Consider the following 19,983-nt stretch of genomic DNA (forward strand, 5'->3'; position numbering starts at 1 on the left):
CACCGTGGTCAGGAGAGCTTGGTAGAGCTCGTGAGCCGTTAGTGAGTCCACTGTCCGAGGGCGCAGCCTGTGGCAGCAGGATCATGGGTGAAGTACTAGGTGCGAGTGCACTGTTTTTGTTGTCAGTAGTGGTCGCACAGTGCGCGTAGGAGCCAAAGTTGCATAGTTTGAGGTGCTGTCCATGAGGGGTGGGGTAGGAGCCATCAGTTCAGGAACACATGACGCTCGTCGCACATGCGCACTTGTGTCCGGCCGAGTGTCAAACACTGTCGTGTTAGGAGGGTGTGGCCCTGTGGAGCTGTCACTACATGTTATGGCAGTCTTGATAGTACAGTTGCGAGGGGTAGTGGGAGGTAAACACACAGAGGCTCGATTGCTGGGACTGCAAGCAGATTCGGCGCACTTACTGACCTTGCTTTGCCCTTACTGTAGTGTCTGTAATTCCTTTGCTGCATCAGAGAGCTGGAGCTGAGTTTCGTGGAGCCGGAGGGAGAGCTCGAAGTTTTCCCTGTGTAGGCGAACGACGTTTTCAAGCTTGACAAGGCACTTGTGAGTTGTTTCTTGTAATGTCGTCGACAGAGACAAGCATGTACGGATGAGATGAGCCCAGACCGATGTGTCACAGGGGGGTTTGCTCGACGGAGCACAGGGGAAGTGAGTCTTGGATGGGTGATGAAGCACAGTGTTTCACACTAGGTCCAATGAAAGTTTGTGGTATTGCAAGAAGTCAATGCCTAATATAGGTACATCAATTTCGCACACTAAAAAAGTCCATTTGAGTTTGCAGTTTGCAGAGAGTGAGATGACATGGGAAGTCAAACCCGAGCATTGTAGTTTAGTTGAATTCATGGTCTGCAGTGAAGTATGATGAGGGTGGATGTTCAACGACGCTAAGGGCGTAGGCAGCAGCGAAACATCAGCACCTGTGTCTACTAGGAAATGGTATCCCGACGAAACATGTTTAATGTAAAGTCATCCACAGTTATCTGGTCGTTCCCAGACAGAATGGAGCACTGGGGGTTGCCTGTCATGTTGTGCGCAGGAGGTGGCACCCGGACCTACCTGCGATTGGCATTTGGGAAGTAGCAGGGTGGTCTACAGTTCGTGCCGCTTCACCAAACCGTGTGTGGAAGTAACAGTAATGGTGGTGCGGTTGCATTTCCTGTGGAACATTCGATGCCAGTGGTGGTGGCTGAGGTTCGGTCGCCAAAGCAGGCTTGGTTGCAGGAGGGGGTGTGACCGTGGGCGGAGCCGGTGACGTCCCAGTAGCTTGTTTACTGCTTCCTGGAGCGAGCAGAACGTCAGCACAGTGCCAGAGCAAAGCGGATGTGAGGAAATAGTTTATCTGACCAGATGGTGAGGAGAGCTGTGTCAGAGAGTAGATCGAAATTACAATGAAATGAACACCCTTAGCTGCTTACAGGCGTTGACATATGTCAACGGGGACAGATGAAAATGTTTGCCCCGAGCGGGGCTCGAACATGGGATTTCCTGCCTACATGGCAGACGCTCTATCCATTTGAGCCACCGAGGACACAGAGGATAGTGCGACTGCAGGGGATTTATCTCTGGCAAGCCTCCTGCGAAACCCACATTCTCAACGTATTGTCCCGCACTACATTCGTAGTGCCCCTGCCCATTATACTCATTACTCGCGGCGTGTTGCTGATTCCCGTAAGAGTTCGGGCACTGTTTGTGCATTCACACAGAAGAAGAAGATGGTCAAGAGGCCGGTGAGCCTTAACTATATATATACTAAGATAATATCTGTTCTTTCAGACATGTCTGAAAGAACAGATACCATCTTAGTATATATATAGAGAGTAGATCGGCACTGACCAGGGCACATAGTCATCTCCAGAGCCGGGAAGGTTTGTCATTGTCTAGTTGCTCGACGTGGAGAACTTGCCGTATTGCTGCCTCAGTTGAGCGTGCAAGCCGATGTAGAACTTTCTTTTTGGCTAGAGTGTACTGGGTAGATGAGTCTGGGACATCGATCAGGTCAGCAATCAAGTCCTCCTGGTCGTGCAGGTGGGTGATGAGGCACAGAAACCTGGTTGACTCATCGAGTTTGTAATGGTCGAACACTTCGTCTGCAATTTTGAACCAGGTTGTAGCTCTGTCGGAATTAAACAGCGGCAGTTCTGGTAAGCATTGTAAAATGTTCGGAAGAACAGGTTGAGTTGAGTTCGTCGGGGCACTGCCTGAAACAAGCTGTTTTTGCTGTAGTATCCCAGGAGAGTGTGCCTCCAGGGGATGTGGCAATGATGGCTGTTCAAGTGGCAGTGTGAAGATGACACATTGTGGTTGAGCACGATCCATCGCGACGCGGAAGGCTGACGCGGGTCAGACACCGTAATGTGTCGGTTGTGCTTGCGGAAGCTCAACACCTTGCGGGTGTGTTCAGATTGACACATCGCGGAAGACCGATGCGGATGAGGCACCGAGATGTGGTGAGAATGGTAGCGGAAGATCGACTGGAGCTGGCACGGGGGCGACAGGTGAGAAAAAGTTCAAAGTTTGATAATGCATGTTAGTCTGCGGAAAGCTTGACATATTATCACAGCTAGGGCCACCTGTGTTGCAGGGAGGCTGCGGAGGTGCGGGCTGTCCAGAAGCACAGTGTGGGAAATGATGTAGAACGTGGGACAGAATGTGAGAATGTTCACTGTTAATAGTCACTCCACTCAATATGGTGTGCAGATAAGGTGAATGTCGTGGCACAAAACACTGAGGCATAGCTGTGGGACAGAGGTGGAGGTCAGGCACTGATAACAAGTTATTGTTCCTGTTGCAGGCCGAGGTATCGAAGTAGGAAGGCATGTGCTGATGCTGAACTGAGGCAGGCGCGGATGTGGTCAGATGCTGAGGAGGTTGACCTGTGAACGAAGCAGATCCGGCCATGTGGCAGGTATCCGCATGGTACTGCATGGATTGCGGCATGGCAAATCGTTGTCCTGGCGGTGGTAAGTTGCCCAGCGAAGCATTTGCAGAAATCGGCATTGGTCCCGCACTGCACGGAGACCCATAAGAGGTAACTGCACAGTCGATGAAGAAGGGCACATGTGGTCGGAACAAAGGCATTTGATAGCCGGAGTCATGCACACTCCTAACCTCACTTATTGTTGCAGGCTCGAAAACGTCCGGTGAAATCGGCGTAATCATTGAGTGAGAGGCATTGTGTTGCAGTCCCGGGGGGGTGCACATCACCCGCAACACGATGCATGTTGATCACAAAATCCGGCGTTAGGCACTGGGCCGAAGTCATTGTTCGAATGCTGTGTTGATGTAATACATGCGAAAATAACCGACGCGGAAGTCACGGACACAGTAAAACGGCGAAAACGGAAGACGTTACAACTCAGGGTCATCAGTGAGTGGGAAGTTTGGGTTAGTTACACCAAACAACCCCCATTTCACAGTAATTCATTTATTCACCAAAACACAAGCAAGGCTCACAAAGAACTAGTCATGACAGAAGAGGCCAAAGATAATCTTAGCTTAGTCCAAAGATGGATGTATCAACGTTGATGTCGATTTCATCGTTGCCACAAAGGCATTTGCACTGTAATCATAGTGTTATTCGAAGAGCCTATTGACTTTCCCTGTGGTGGTATTAACTCAAGAGAATGCTAACAGATAGTGTCTATGTGGTATCCCTGTAATGACATTTTTCCTTGGGTCTTATATTTTGAGATAATGTTTTGAATTGGTTTCTGTGCATATTGCGCTGGTTTTGTGACAGCTCTGAGCTTCTGGCTTCTCAGCACTTGAAAACTTTATATCATGCTGTTATAACAATGTTTCTGCAGTACTTTCCATTCATTCATTAAGTCACACATTGTGTTCTGTTATATGTTAGCAAGCGAAAGCAGCCTATATAGTTTACTTCTACAAAGTGTAATGACAACAAATTATGGCTTGCTCTAATTTAGCCATACCTGATGATTATGTGAATTACCTCTAGATACGTGTATGTATATTAGGGGGAAAAAAACTCCTCTGTGATGGCAGGGGGGTGACACATTGTTCTTTCTCTAATCCTTCTCAGGTGCTGTTTTTGTCTAATGCTTCAAATCAAGCAGTTGTCTAAATATTCAGACTACTATCAGCTGTCTATACATAAGTCAAGATGTTCTTAATATAAACATTACAGTTATGTCGACTTAACATCCCTGTATACAATTATTCTGATAAACTGCCGAAAGAGTCGCTAATGAGGTTTTCTTCTACACTGTTTTTGAACAGCCAAAAATTTTCAATTATGTGTCTGATGTCTACTGACAACCTGGACAATATTTTCTTGTATTATATAAATGATCTGCCGACTGACATAAATTCAGACACTATTTTATTTATTTATTCCATGTGATCTGATGGTACACAGTGTGTTACGGATGTTAGGAAAATATCAGTTAACATTGTTAACATATATTAACATACATAATGTATTATATTGCAAAGATTGGTTAAGTTAACTTCACTCCATTGCTCAGTGTTTTCAGTTTGACATAAATAGCAAGATTACTGTTCTAGGTATTCATTTATAGAGCAAAAACAGTGACACAACAAATATGACTTCACGGCTTTGCTAAATTTTATGTTGTCTTCAATGGATTTAATACTAGTGGGAAGATTGTTGAGTATTTGTATGTAAAACGTGAAGATTTGAGTTTTTTCTGCTGTTGTGTTTATGTATTTCATTATTTTTTATGACTCTGGAGTCAGTTGGCACTATGTTGTTTCTGAAAAATTTTAGAGTCTCGAGAATGTATAGGCAAGGCAGTGTAAGGATTTCCAACTTTCTGAAGATGGCTTTGCAGGAGTCTCTGGGTTTGCTTCCAGTAATAATCCTCATTGCTCTCTTCTGGATTTTGAATGTGCTCAGGGCAGTTGGAGAATTTCCCTAGAATATCACACCATATTTTAGGTGGGCTTGTATGTAAGTGTAGTACACGGTGGTTAATATTTTCAGGCTAGCACATGACTTCAGTACACTCAATGCATAACAGCCAGTACTAATTCTGGCATTTACCTTTCCCATATGTGTATTCCATTTCAGGTTATCTTGAACCCACAGACCCAGGAATTTGAAAACAGTGTCAGTACCTATTGGCTGGTTATTTACAGTGACAAGTGGCTGAGAGGAATTTGCATTTTGTGTTGTGTGAATGTTCATGGAAGCTGTCTTTTTGGTGTTGATAGTTAATCTGTTGATTTTAGCCCAGTTGCTGAGTTTTTCAGTGGCCAAGGTCACTGCTTTTTGCACAGCCTCTGTATTCTCCCCTTTGAGGAGTGCAGTTGTCTCATCAGCAAATATTATTGTTTTATGTGCATCTACATTCAGGCTCAAGTCATTAAGATACAGGAGGAAAAGTAGAGATCCCAATACTGAACCCCGTGGTACACCTTACTTTACAGTTTTATTACTCAATAGGATTTCGGTTATTCAGTTGCTTTGTCTATTAGTGTATTTCATGCTGACTCTCTGCTTCTGATTGGTTAGGAATGAAGCAATCCAATTGTTTGCAATTCCTCCGATACCATAGTGTTCTATTTTTTCCAGCAATATTTTGTGGTCAACAGTGTCAAAAGCCTTTGACAGATACAGAAATATGTCTGTTATGGGTTGCTTTTTGTCTAACAGATCTAATAGCGTCTTTATGTAATCATATACTGCTGTTTCAGTAGATTTGTTGCTTCTGAACCCACATTGAGCTAAACTTAGTAAATCTTTTTTTTTTTTTTAATGAAGTCCATCAGTTTTTTGTACATTGTTTTTTCAAAAACTTTAGAAAAGCAGGATGAGATTGAGATAGGTCTTTAGTTATTCATATCTGTATTATCACCTTTTTTGAAGACAGGAATTACTTTAGAAAGTTTCAGAGCTTGAGGGAAAGTGCCTGCCTGGAAAGAATAGTCACAGAGGTGAGTTAATGGTTCAGCAATTGTGTGTACAAAATTTTTGAAATATTCCACATTGCTTTTACTTTATTGCTGGATTTTTCAATGTACTCATCATTTTTCATCCTTTTTGCCTGTCTTGTCACTCTTCTTAGGATACATGTGTTGTTTTTATAGTATTCTGTTAGTTGGGGGGAGTCATTATTTTGTTTACATAACATGTTTTGTATAGCTGGTGCAATCCAAGTTTTGTTTCTCTTATTATTATTTATTCTTACTGGAGCCTCTTCGAAGTGGCGGCTCATTGTGTCAAGAAATATGTTGAATTTCATGTTGACGTCACTGGCTGTGTACATCTCTATCCACTTTTCTTTACTAAGGAGGGCATTTAACTTGTTCAAGTTATCTTGAGTGAAAAACCTTCATAAAATTTTAGGTGGAACTGGGTTTGAGATATATTTGCTAACATCGACCTTTAGAATGACGGTTTGGTGGTTGCTGAATCCTGCATTGTATACTTCTAGTGTTGGTTAAGTTTATTTCTATTTGCAAAAATTTGATCTAGAGCTGTCTTGAATGTGGGTGTTATTCTAGTGGGCTCGTTTACAAGGCCATGCAGGTTGTAAGTTTTTGCAATGTTAATTAATGTCTCCCTGTTTCTGTTGTGGGTGAGAAAGTCTATATTAAAGTCACCACATATAATTACATCCTGTTTCCACTGACTTATTTGGGTAGAAACAAGTCCATTTGTAACAGAAAATCGTTAATACTACTGGATGGGGGATGGTAAATTGTAGCTACAATTAGATTTAGATCTGTAAGCTTTATGGCTGCACATTCGAAGATCTTGTCTGTTCCTATTTCCTTTATTCTTTATGCGGAATATGTGTATGTATATTAGGGGAAAAACAGCTCCTATGTGGTGGCAGGGGGGTGAGGGGGGAAGGACACATTGCTCTTTCTCTAATCCTTCTCAGCTGCTGTTTTTCTCTAATGTTTCAAATCAAGCAGTTGTCTAAATATTCAGACTACTATCAGGTGTCTATACATAAGTCAAGATGTTCTTAATATAAATATTACAGTTATGTTGACTTAACATCCCTGTGTCCAAATATTCTGATAAACTGCGGAAAGGGTGGTTAATGAGGTTTTCTTCTACATTGTTTTTGAACAGCCAAAAATTTTCAGTTATGTGTCTGATGTCTACTGGCAACCACAAGGCTCTATCCCTGGCCAATATTGTCCTTGTATTATATAGACGACCTGCCAACTAACATAAATTCAGACACTATTCTTTATGCGGATGACTCTACAGTAATAGCCTGTTGCAAGAAAAGTGAAAATCATTTTCAGCAGTCTCTGGCTGGAATTGAGGCCTGGGTGAGAAATAATGGTCTCAAATTAAATCTAACGAAGACACAAACAATTCACTTTACCACAAAACAAACTGTACAATATATACTAGAAATACCATATGAGGACAATTGCCTTGCCACCACAAACTGAACCAAATTTCTAGGTGTAATGCCGAACAAGAATTCATCACGGGCAGACCATGTAGATGCCATCTGTCACCGTCTAAATAATCTAATATTTGCAATGAATGTTATAAGCAGTATAATAGAAACACCAGTCAAAAAAGTTGTATATCATGCATATTTTGTGTCTGTGAATAGATATGGTATAATTTTTGGGGAATCAGAGAAAACAAACTTACAGAAAGTCTTTACACTACAGAAAAAAATCATTAGGACAATGGCAGGTGCAGAAAAAAGGCAATTGTGCAGACCTCTATTCAAGGCCCTTGATCTTATGACTGTTCCTGGCCTCTCTATCTATTAGACAATTAAGTTTTCTAAACAAAACCCACAACTTTTTGAGGATAACCTGTTTAAGCATGATTATGAAACAAGAAACAAATATCAGTATAAGTTACCAACTCATAGGCTAAAACTGCTGGAGAAGACTCCTTACTATATGGGTATGTGGCTGCGAAATAAAGTCTGTGAAAAATTTAGTTTCAACTTGATTATTTTAAATCATTTTATGGTACTTAAAATTACAAAATACCTGTAATTATTCTGTATACTTAGAATTAGAAGTAGCTTTAAACTGATGAGTCACCTATGTCCCAATCATCTGATTGCATATGACATGTTATGTGACAATAAAGTTTCTATTCTGTTCTAACCTGTTACAGACTTTAGTGGCAGAATATAAAACCCAATTGTGATCATTAGCCTACACAGTTTATGCAAATTATTGTTACTTTTAGTTATGCGTAGTCTGTCAGTGAATTACTTCCCTTCTAGTAATGCATAGTTTATAAGAGATTTTTTTTTACTTGTAGCATTGTAACTGTGAATTGCACAGTTAATCCTAAATTCTCTCTTGTTGTCATGCAAGTGTTAGAATATCTAGAGCCCTGAAGAGGCTTTTGCAAGATGTTTAATTACCAACTTAACATAATATTATTGCTGCGCATTCCTGTAGAATAAATACAGTATTAAGTGGAAGTATGCTATGAAAATTCTCCCTACAGGCTAACACAAAAGAGACTGAGTGCATAGTGGGCAGAGCTGAACCTTTTGGTTAACTTATCCAGGTGCTGGTCTCATCTCAATTCATTATACATCTGGATGCATAGAAACTTCACATTCTGAGACTTCTGCTGTCTGCCTATTGATCCCTACTTCTAGTACCTGGAAGTCATTTTTATTTGCTTTGAATAGCATAATATGAGTTTATTGTAAGACTAAGGGTTAAACCACTAACTGTGAATCAGTTGTAAACCTGCGCCATTATTCTCCTGGCTGTTAAGTTGAAAGTGTTTGTGTCTTTTATCATTTTATATGTTGTTAGCAAGTACGGTTTCTGAAGTGCCCTCCAATTTCTCATGTAAATCAGCTATGTAAGTAAACAAGTGTAAGTAGGACTTGCACTCTGATGGCAGTGTACAAACTTAGCTATGTATGTAGATTGTAACAAAATTTTATGTGGCTCAATGGCCTGGTACAAGTTTTTTGACTGGATGCCTCTTTGATGACTTGTGTGTCCCTTACCTACCCCAGGCATCCATCCAGGGAAAGGGAATGTACCATTTTAATGTGTAATCTGAATCACGTGTTGTTTCTGGCAATTCTTCACATTGTTGAGAGGTGAAGGCCAGGTTAAAACAAAGATTGAAGAATCTGTGGTCCACCTGAGATTTGTGTGATCCCATGATTTCTCACTTTCCGGGCGCACTTTTATTGCTAGACCACCAGGCCCGAAACATATACAGACAGTTCATCTACAGGTTTTGATGAATGAGTTTGTATCTAAAATATGTAACATAAATGGTGATATTTTTTGATTGCATTGACTTAAAAGCTTAAATTTTTTACACTGCCAAGTGACAATAGAACTTAGTACATGACATAATTTTCAACTTGATACAAAAGAACATTCCTGAGACAAAGAGGTATTAACAGACATACAGACAGAGAGACAACAAATGGCAAAATAATATTTTATTATGTGCTATAATTACAAATTAACAATTTTTGGATTTTTTTCCTGTACTTGTACTATGAAACTTTACTTCTTGTCAAATTTCGTGATTCTAGGTCAACTGGAAGTACCAGATGAATGAGTCTGAGAGTAATGAAATACGGACATAAATGGCGGGATTTTTTTATTACAATGACTTAGAGGCTTAAAGTTTTCACACTGCCAAGGGACAGAGACCTGAGTATGTAACATAACTTTCAACTTGAAACCTATACCTGTTCCTGAGAAAACAGTCACACAGACAGATAATCAACTGATTCTGTTTTTATTAATTGAGGTACAGGCCCTTAAGAACAGAAGCAAGTTGAACGCAGAATCTGATAGAACACTATATTTAATGTTTCTTCTCACCAAATTTAGTCTTATTCCAGTTGCATCATTTGTTAATAAGATCCTCTGTTTCCTACTGTTAAAATAAGACTTGATTCACAGAAAGGGAACTTATGTTAGTCTCCCTACTATAATTTTATGAACTACTCATTCAGTGGTCTTGCCAAGACCACAGAAAATGTCAACAGGGTAATTTTTCTTGCATGTTTCTACTGAATTTGTGAGGTCATTAAGTGGTTCCTCAGTATTTAGTGGTTTCTCAGTATTGAAGCCTGTACTGAAGCCAGACTGAGCTGAGGAAGGTGGTTCAATATTCTGTTGAGGCTGCAATCTCAAAATTACTTCACGACATGAGAAGAGGGAGATGTGTTTGTAATGAGAGGTCACTTGTCTATCTCGTCTTTTATAAATGGGTGTTCCTATCATGTTCTACAGCATTTATTGAGATACAACTTGACCGGTTACAAAGAAAACTCAAGGAAGGTGCTGCCAAGTCAGCACATTTTTAGTACTTTGGTGGGCTGCTTGTATATGATAGAACATTATTTATTTTACATACTTCATCTTCAAATATATTTCTATTTAAACTTTTACCTTTCTGATTACTGAAGCCATCTGGAGATGAATATGTTCGATCTTATGGTAACATAAGACACACAAGCAGATATTTGGAAAAGGAATTAAAATTCTAGAAAGGGAGTAGAAAAAAAAGATCTGCTGGTGACGTCACAATGCTTTCAGGGGTGGCAAACAACTTGAGGGGTCAGTTGAATGGAATGCATAACGTTCTGGATGGAGGAAATGGAGTGTAGTCAAACCAAATCACATGGTGTTGAGAGAATTAAACTAGGAAATGAGAGACTATAAGTAATAGACAAATTTTACTATTAGGGCAGAAAAATAACTGATAATGGAAGAAATATAGAGCATTTTAGGTGTAGACTGGCTATAACTAAAAAGGCTTTTCAGAAAATGAGAAAATATATTTACATCTAATATATATTTAAATACTTTTCTGAAAGTATTTACTGGAGGGTAGCCTTATACTGTAGTGAAACATGGACAATAAGCAGAAAGACAAGTGGAAAACTGAAGATTTTGAAATGTAGTCTTACAGCAAAATGATGATCAGATGGGTAGATCAAGGAACTAATCAAGAGGTACTAAATCAAGTCATTGTAAAGAGATCTTTACGAATCAAGGAATAGTTAGTTTGGCAATGCAGGTTAAGTTTGGAGAATAAAATGTGGAGGGAAACTGTTGCTCAATTACAGTAAACAGGTTAAAGTACTACTTATTGACTTGACTTGACTGTGAGTGGTTTGTCAGTGGTATGTCGAAGGCCCTGTCACAGGAGGCAGGAACCAGGGAGAGCTCACGATACACTTGTCCCCCAAATCAAGAAGTATGAGGTGCTGCCTCCCACTGAAAGTTAACATGAGCCAGAGAAACATACTTCACCTCTTGGAAAGCCTTCTGTGTTCTGTGTCAAGGCAGTTTCAATTTGAAATGAATAATTCTATCCCTTATGGGAATGGCAGCAAAGGACAAGAAATATCATCTTGTGTACTCAGGATATATGCTTTGAGGTCCAATCAACAAACTGAAGAGCCTATTCTAACAGCCACCGAGGAAAGACAATGCAAACTACTACAGACTGTGGCACACACTAGAGCAAACAATGGCTACTGTTTGGGCTCCAAGGTCTTGGAACTTCCCAGTGGCAGGAAAAGTGGAAAAGATCAGTTGACTCATGGAAGTTATACAAAGCCCATTACCTGCTGCATTTTCCATTAGAACTGATCACGTCCTACTGTTCTGAGTCTGTTGGAAGTCTCAGAAAAGAGGCTTTGAAAATTCTGTGCCGAGTTTGGTTGAAACTTCATAAACTTGCACGATAGTGCACAGAACTTCACAACATGAGAAGAGGGAGATGTGTTTGTAATGGGATGTCAATTACCTATCTCGTCTTTTATAAATGGGTGTTCCTACCATGTTCTACAGCATTTAATGAGATACAACTTGACTGGTTACAAAGAAAACTCAAGAAAGGTGCTGCCAAGTCAGCACATTTTTAGTACTTTGTTGGGCTGCTTGTATAAGATAGAACATTATTTCAATATAATAGAAGGAAACATTCCACATGGGAAAAATTATATATAAAATCAAAGATGAGGTGACTTACCGAACGAAAGCGCTGGCAGGTCGATAGACACACAAACAAACACAAACATACACACAAAATTCAAGCTTTCGCAACAAACTGTTGCCTCATCAGGAAAGAGGGAAGGAGAGGGGAAGACGAAAGGAAGTGGGTTTTAAGGGAGAGTGTAATGAGTCATTCCAATCCCAGGAGCGGAAAGACTTACCTTAGGGGGAAAAAAAGTACAGGTATACACTCGCACACACGCACATATCCATCCACACATACAGACACAAGCAGACATATTGTGGTGGTAAGTGCAAAGATAAAACTACAATGTAAAAGCGTTTCACAAATTCATCACAACATAACCTAGTACTACTAAAACTAATGTATGTGCTGCATTTGTCCAGAATTTTGGATATAGTTTACAGTAGCAGCACTAACAGGTGCTTACTGCACGCTGTAACAGAGGAATGTGTCTTCACTACTACTACTACTACTACTACTACTACTACTACTCATTTACTGCATTCTGTAGGTCATCTGTGGCAGCAAAGATCTTGCAGTACAAGAGATGTGTTTCACAGTAGCAAAGTTGAACAAGTGTTCATAGTTCTTATGGTATGTCTTTTGCAGCTCATGTTCCATGAACTTTTTTTTTGTCCATAGTACCACCTCTCAAAATATGGAATACTTTCTTTTTTAACACCTGGTGTACATAGGAGTGCAGCACAGATAGTTAAAGGTTAGTCTCATTTACGGGATAGTATTATGGAAATGCTAAGAGTGTTGAAGAAGATACTTTAAGGTAGACACTGATTATCATGTGAAAGCCTACTTACAATGTTTCACAAACAATTGTTAAATGTAGAATCTAGGAATATTCCACATTCACCCCCCCCCCCCCTTGCCCCCATATATCACACCCATAGGGATCATGAGGACAAGATCAGACAAATTATACTGCATATTTAAATGTGTGTTCCTCTTATGCTCCATGTGCAAATGAAACAGGAAGAAATCCTAACATTTGGTAAGATCAGAAGTATCCTGATGTCATGCACTTCACAGTGGTTCACAGAGTGTGAATTTAGATGAAGATGTAAATGCTTACTGTATTGGAGGTATGATTTCAGCCAGTTTCCCAGTGCCCTTTTGATACTGTAATGATATGCTTTGTCAAGTAGTACTGTGTGCTCTACTCAATTAAAAACTTACAAAGATCACAAACACAGCCCAAATGACATCTTTCTGCTTAAGGATTCCACGACATTATTCATGACTGAGAATGTAGTCTTAATTCTAGATTCATAATTCCAGCGTGCAGTACTTTTTCAAGTATTGTAGAAAATATCAATGAATCATGGACATTGCCACAGTGGGGTGGCTCACATGTCCCAACAATAGAAGTTTACAAACTGCTGTATCCCAGATGAAATCACATTAGAGGGACACATATCTGTATAATTGACAGATCTGGCATTGTAACACTAGCCAATGTGGCCTTGGTATGTTGGTAATGGAAATGGTTGCAAACAATATGAAACTATAGCTAGTATATTTCCCCAGGACATGTGGCTCTAATATTTGGTTTAATGGTGATGGCATCCTCATAAGTTAAATATTCTAGAGGTAAAATTGTCCCCCATTAAGATCTCAGGAAAGGGGGGGGGGGACTCCTAATGAGGATGTTATTATAGGAAAAAACAAATCTGGTGTTTATGGATCAAATTTTGGAATTTTAGATCCCTTAATTAGGCACGCTAGAGAAATAAAGAGAGAAATGGATACTCTGAAATTAGATCTGGTGTAAGATAGTGAGGTGTGGTGGTAAGGAAAACAGGACTTCTGTTCAGGTGAGTACAGGGTTCTCAACAAAAAATCAAATATGGGTAATGCAGGAGCAGGTCTAATAATGAATAAGAAATAGGAATGTGGGTAAGCTACTATGAAAAGCAATGCATTATTACAGCCTAGATAGAAACAAAGCCAACACCAAACACAGTAGTAAACATTTATATGCCTACTAGTTCCACAGCTAATGAAGATATTATTCTAATCATTAAGAAAGATAGAAACCTGATTGTAAGCAGGGACTGGAATCCAATACCAAGAAAAAGAAAAGGGGGAAAACAGTAAGAGAACATGGAAAAGTGGAAAGGAATGAAAGGGGAAACCATCTGGTAGAAGTTTTCACAGAAAACAATTTAATCGTTGTGAAACGTATCTTTAAGAATCGTGAAAGATGGTTGTATATGTGGGAGAGACAAGGAGGTGACAGAAGGTCTCAGATATATTATATATTAATGAAACAGGTATCCCAAAACCAGCTTTTAAACTGCATAGCTTTTCCAGTAGCAGATACCAACTCTAGCCATAATTTATTGGTTATGAACTGCAGATGTAAACTGAAGAAATTGCAGAAGCGTAAATTTAGGAAATGGGGCACAGATAAATTGAAAGACCAGAGGTTTGAGGAGAGTTTCAAATGATGCATTAGATGAATGTGGATGAAACAGGAGAAAGAAAAACAATAGGAAACGAATAGGTAGCTTTGAGAGATGGTATTTTGCAGCAGAGGAGCAACTAAGCACAAAAACAAGGCTAAGTAGAACTCCTTGAATAAAACACACACACACACACACACACACACACACACACACACACTACTGAATTTAGGTGATAGAAGCACAAAATATAATAACAAGGCAATGTGAAGTAGGCAGAAGATAACACAGATGTTTAAATAATCAGATGACAAGAAGTGCAAAATGGTAAAGCATGACTGCACAGAGGAAAAATGGAAAGCTGTAAAATCATACATGTCTAGGGGAAAGATAGATGCCACCTATAGGAAAATTTAAGAGGCCTTTGGAGAAAAGAGAAGTAGCTGTTTAACTATCAAGAGTGCAGATAGAAAACCAGTAATAAACAAAGCAGAAGACTGGAAGGTGGAAAGAATATATAAAAGTGCTATACAAAGAAAGCAAACCTGAAGACAATATTATGGAATGAGAAGAGGACGTAAATGAAGAAGAGATGAGACATATCATTATGTGAGAAAAATTTGGCAGAGGACTGAAAGACCTAAACTGTAACAACACATTTTGAGAGGCCGGCACGTGATCCTCGTTGACACTTGGGAGAACATACCATGCAAAATTATACCAGCTGGTATGCAAGATATACTAGACAGGGTAATTACCCAAGATTTCAAGAATTATTTAGTAATTCCAATTCCAACAAAGGCAGGTGCCGAGAAGTATAAACATGGAAGAACTGTCAATTAAACAAGTGATAGTTGCAAAATACTGACACACATTATTTACAGTAGAACGGAAAGCTGTAAGATGACAATCTTTGGGAAGATCAGTTTTGGTTCTGGAGAAATGTAGGAAGACACAGTGCTGGTCCGCTGTCAATTAGCAAAGATTGTGGCTGTGCTTGAGGTGGTGCTAACTCTGCACCTTGCTAGGAATCATGGTAGTGAGGACACAGCAATACTGCGGCCTGGCTCAGGAGGCAACTTGGTGGAGTGTGTTAATCGGTGGATGCCATATGGATGAGCAGTTACTGCTGGCAGAGCCTCCTTTGAATAGTGAGCACTTGTTGACTGTTATAAGCAAGAGCTAGTGTGGGGCCCTGTAACGTGGCTCTGTTTAATAGACTGGCAGTTGCTATTTGTGGTCAATGGTGCATCTTGGAAAAAGCTGGCTGTGGCGCCCATAGTGTTTGTTGACAAGTATGGCCCATCTAGTCAATGTACATTTTAGATTTCCTAGATTTTGAGAACTGAAGACACTCACTTGTTTAGTAAACTTCAGTGTAATATTTTAGGTTGTTCAGGCTCACTTCTTTGATTAACGGCAACTTATTTGGTAACTGTGCCTTTAAAGTGATGAGAACTAAAATGTTTTGATTAGCGTCCCTTCAGAGTTTGGGGTAAGCCAAGGATGAGGGCCATTACATTTTTTTAAATGTCGTGAAACCCTAGTCCTTTAAGATTTCTGGGAAGGAAGCTTCTTTAGAATTTTTATGGTTAAACACTTTAAATTTCCTTAAACACTGGACTCTTCTAGCCACTGTGAGTTTTACTTTTGCTAAGATCAATTAATTGAAGTTTTTAACATGGCAATATCCATAAAGCAATTTACTGCCTCAAAATTTTGCTAGTTAAATATTTTTAAAGATGGGGATATTCTAGCCTCTGTCCTGTGAGTCATTACTAAACTGCAGTCCTTAATTATAGCAATACTTCTCAAGCAAGTCTGATCTTCACTATCTGTTACCTCCTTTTAATATTGGAGCATGATTGGCAGCTTTGTTAGTGCCAGGAGTGTAATTATTTTAATACGTGTGTTTTAAACTTAAGCCACACCACCCATTGTATTGGCTAGACCAGTGTAATATAAATTTGTTCTTGATTGTGTAAACCAATGCAAACTGTATGTTGTACAGATTTTGCACTATTGTTTAAATAAATGTGTTATTTACTGTATTGCCTTTGGGTTTGTGTCCATGATCCTTCTATATCTGAATTGAGCGTAGGTCCCTTGGTTATTTGCTGCTTACAGGTTAGACAGCTCAGACGCAAGCGAATAATTATGCAAAGACTTATCTTCAGTTGCCTGAGACTGCAGTCATGTGTGTGAGTTGCATTTGCATGAGTGTGTGTGTGCACATATGTGTGTCTATTGTTGATGAAGGGCTTAACTGCCGAAAGCTATAATTGTGAGAGTCTTTTTGTAGTGCCTATCTGCAACTCAGCATCTCCACTATATGGTGAGTAGCAACTTTATTCTCATAATATTGTTACATTCCATCCTGGATTTTCCATTGTTTGATTAAGATAGAACTTAACTCGCATGAGCACTCTTTGCTGAACTTCGTTCATATGTTATCATTCCCACTAGAATACTTAGATTTTAAGGCGGTGTGAGTGTCATTTCTATTTTACTGAAGTTATTTTTAGAGACTGGTCTCAGATACTCCATTGCACTGTTCACCGAACCTGATAACCTCGACCTGTCAGTAACAGAAATGAAGTACTTTTTTTTAAGAGGTTTGCAACACTACATGCACTTGTTACCAAAGTCTCATTTACTGTTAGAGCTATCTGTCCCTCTTTCTTTTTGGCCCCACCTGTCTCTGTCTTCAGTATATCCCATACAGTTTTTATTTTGTTGCCTGATGGAATTATCTCTTTCTCATAATAAAGCTGCTTAGATTTTGGGATTACTTGCTTCAATTTTTTGCAGTATTCTTTGTAATGCATTACAATGCTAACATCAGAGCTGTCCCTAGATAGTAGGAAAAGTCTCCTTTTTGTCCCACGTGATACCCTTTTTCCTTGTGTAATCCATGGTTTATTTTTTGACTTCTGTGTTTTGAATTACCTTCAGGGGAAAAATTTTCAAAAGTTTAAGTGACTTTATTAATGAATCCTTTGTATTTTCCATTTGAGTCAGAAGTATCGTAACATCCATTTCATGTTTTTGAGGAATTTGCTGAATTTCTGAGTTTTTGACTGATTTATTACCCTTCTGTACTCAGACTTAACTGATTTTTTTTATCCTGACAAGTTTCATATTTTAACACTAGACGCTGCATGTCAGGTCAGATAGACCATTTACTATTGGTTTTGTGATATGACTTTTTTCCTATATTGGTCTACACCGATATTGTCCATAGTAGTTCAAATGGTTCAAATGGCTCTGAGCACTATGGGACTCAACTGCTGAGGTCATTAGTCCCCTAGAACTTAGAACTAGGTAAACCTAACTAACCTAAGAACATCACAAACATCCATGCCCGAGGCAGGATTCGAACCTGCGACCGTAGCGGTCTTGCGGTTCCAGACTGCAGCGCCTTTAACCGCACGGCCACTTCGGCCGGCTGTCCATAGTAGTCTCAGGGCATTTGCCTGTCCTAGTTGCAAAGCTCACAGTATGAAGTAAATAGTAATATATGTATTTTGCGAGTAATCTATTATAAACTAACTGCTACAACAGCTCATCTTTAATAAACTACAAAACTCTAGCGTCTCGCCTGGCCGAAGGCTGCCAATCTCTGTTGTTGACTCAAACCAATGCCAACTAGGTGGCACTGGTTACAGTCTAACCCTTACCACGCCGCAACAGAATAGTAAAGCACCTGATCACCACCATTTATAGAGATGAATATAAATACAGGCCAAGTTATTTGAAAGATGTAAGAGGCAATATCAAATTGTAAAACACGAAAATAACAGAGTTACCATCGCAACTCTCATTGAGAATCCAAATATGCTTAAACTGTTCTTAAATAAATGCAATTTCCCAGTTTGGTCTACTAGCCGCCAGGAACGAAAATGCGGCAAGTTATTGATTCAGGATAATTGCATGAATCTCATGAAGTATTGGAGATTATTTTACCATTAACCAATTTTTCCATTATCAGTTCTAGTTTGATTTTTCCTGACACATTTCCTGAGTGTATCTTGTGCACTTAAAAGTTTCATACGACATAAGCTTGTCTACCTTCCTTTCCATAATATGTCGTTGTTTTCCTTCAACTTGCTTGGACTTGACAGACGTTAGTAACTGTGATCTCCATAACTTTCCACACTAGTTTCTAACTTGGATTACATTTTTTTGCAGCATTTTATCAGATACCGTACGACGGGCGTACTTTGCGCCTTCGGGGGATGTTTTGCATTATACCTCATGTAGTGTCGGTAGCTGGACCGACACCGTGATGTGGATTGCTGAAAAGGAATGCTAAACTAACGCTGTGGCCGATAGTGCACAAACGGCAATAAGCAGTCGGGCGTGAAGTCTGGAACATAAAAACTTATGAATGAATAAGAAGAAAAGTATGTAGATGCTTTTTACTTAACTTTTATTGATTCCTCGGAATACATCTCTCTTGAATACTCGTAAGCTATAGGCACTGATACAAATGGCTCCTTGCTAGTTCGTAGCCATTAACTTCTGATGGCTATTCTGTCTCTCGGCTAATGAGAGAGAAAGGCTTCGTACAACTGGGCGATAGCTAGGTTCGCGTACAACTGGGCGGTAGCTTGGTTCTCGTACAACTGGGGCGATAGCTAGGTTCGCGTACAACTGGGCGGTAGCTAGGTTCTCGTACAACTGGGGTCGAGTCCACTCTCGTATCACGAGACCTGCCTTGGTGGTGGCGCTAGGTCTGCGATCACAGTGGCGACACGCGGGTCCGACATGTACTACATGGACCGCGGCCGATTTAAACTACCACCTAGCAAGTGTGGTGTCTGGCGGTGACACCACACCTCAGACCACTTTCTTTATAATCTGGTGATAAAAATACAAATCGATATTAATCTATCGTTCCTTAGTTGACATCGCGCAACCCATTTCGGAAGGTTTTCGGCAACAAGTTAAAACCCGTTTTCTTTTATTTTCTTACCGTATCTTGGGAATATTCTTTTGCAATTTTGGTGTTCAAGGCGTCTGTCAACTAGCAAGTAACTTCTGCAAACACTTGCTGAGGTGCTTACATTGGAACAAAAACTGGCTCAAATTTACTTCTGCAAGTTAAATTCAGCAAGTCATGCGGATTTGTGCTGTCTTTGCAACTAAATGAAAGACAATCCGTTTTTCTGCCATACTTGTTTTAATTCTGTTATTAACGAAGCATGTTTGGTTTTATACGTACAATAAATGCATCATATAGTAGTTACAAATGTGTTACTATGTTACTTTTTCTCATGGTCTTCTCTTGTTTTTGAGATTAGAAACAACTTCTGCAGCACAAGTTTCGTTAGGATAAATTATCGTTTGGTGTTACGATATCCAATGTTGCCAGTCCATGAATGTCGTCCTGGAGATGTTGGTCCGTTTCTCAAAGCCCAGAAGACCGATTTTCGGCGACTTTCACACACGTTTACTACACCATTTCTCTTGATTTCCCTTGTACTTTTTCGTTGTGTGTTCAACGTGCACGTGTTTACAGCGTGTAGTGTTGCCAACAATCGCTGCGTGTCTATCTTGTGTGTGTGTGTGTGTGTGTGTTTTAGAGAGAGAGAATGCAAA

At 39.8% G+C, this 19,983-nt stretch overlaps 1 protein-coding gene across 2 annotated transcripts in view; it reads right to left on the reverse strand.

The window, feature by feature from the left end:
* The window catches only part of LOC124711759, a 100,562-nt gene extending 81,972 nt beyond the window's left edge, over window positions 1-18,590 (reverse strand). For both annotated transcript variants that reach the window (XM_047241974.1, XM_047241975.1), the window contains exon 1: window positions 18,451-18,590. The gene's annotated coding sequence lies outside the window, so the exon portion shown is untranslated. The remainder of the gene's footprint in view (window positions 1-18,450) is intronic.
* Window positions 18,591-19,983: the final 1,393 nt, after the last annotated feature.

This window comes from Schistocerca piceifrons, chromosome 8 (genome assembly GCF_021461385.2).
Source record: "Schistocerca piceifrons isolate TAMUIC-IGC-003096 chromosome 8, iqSchPice1.1, whole genome shotgun sequence".
Lineage (NCBI taxonomy): Eukaryota > Metazoa > Arthropoda > Insecta > Orthoptera > Acrididae > Schistocerca > Schistocerca piceifrons.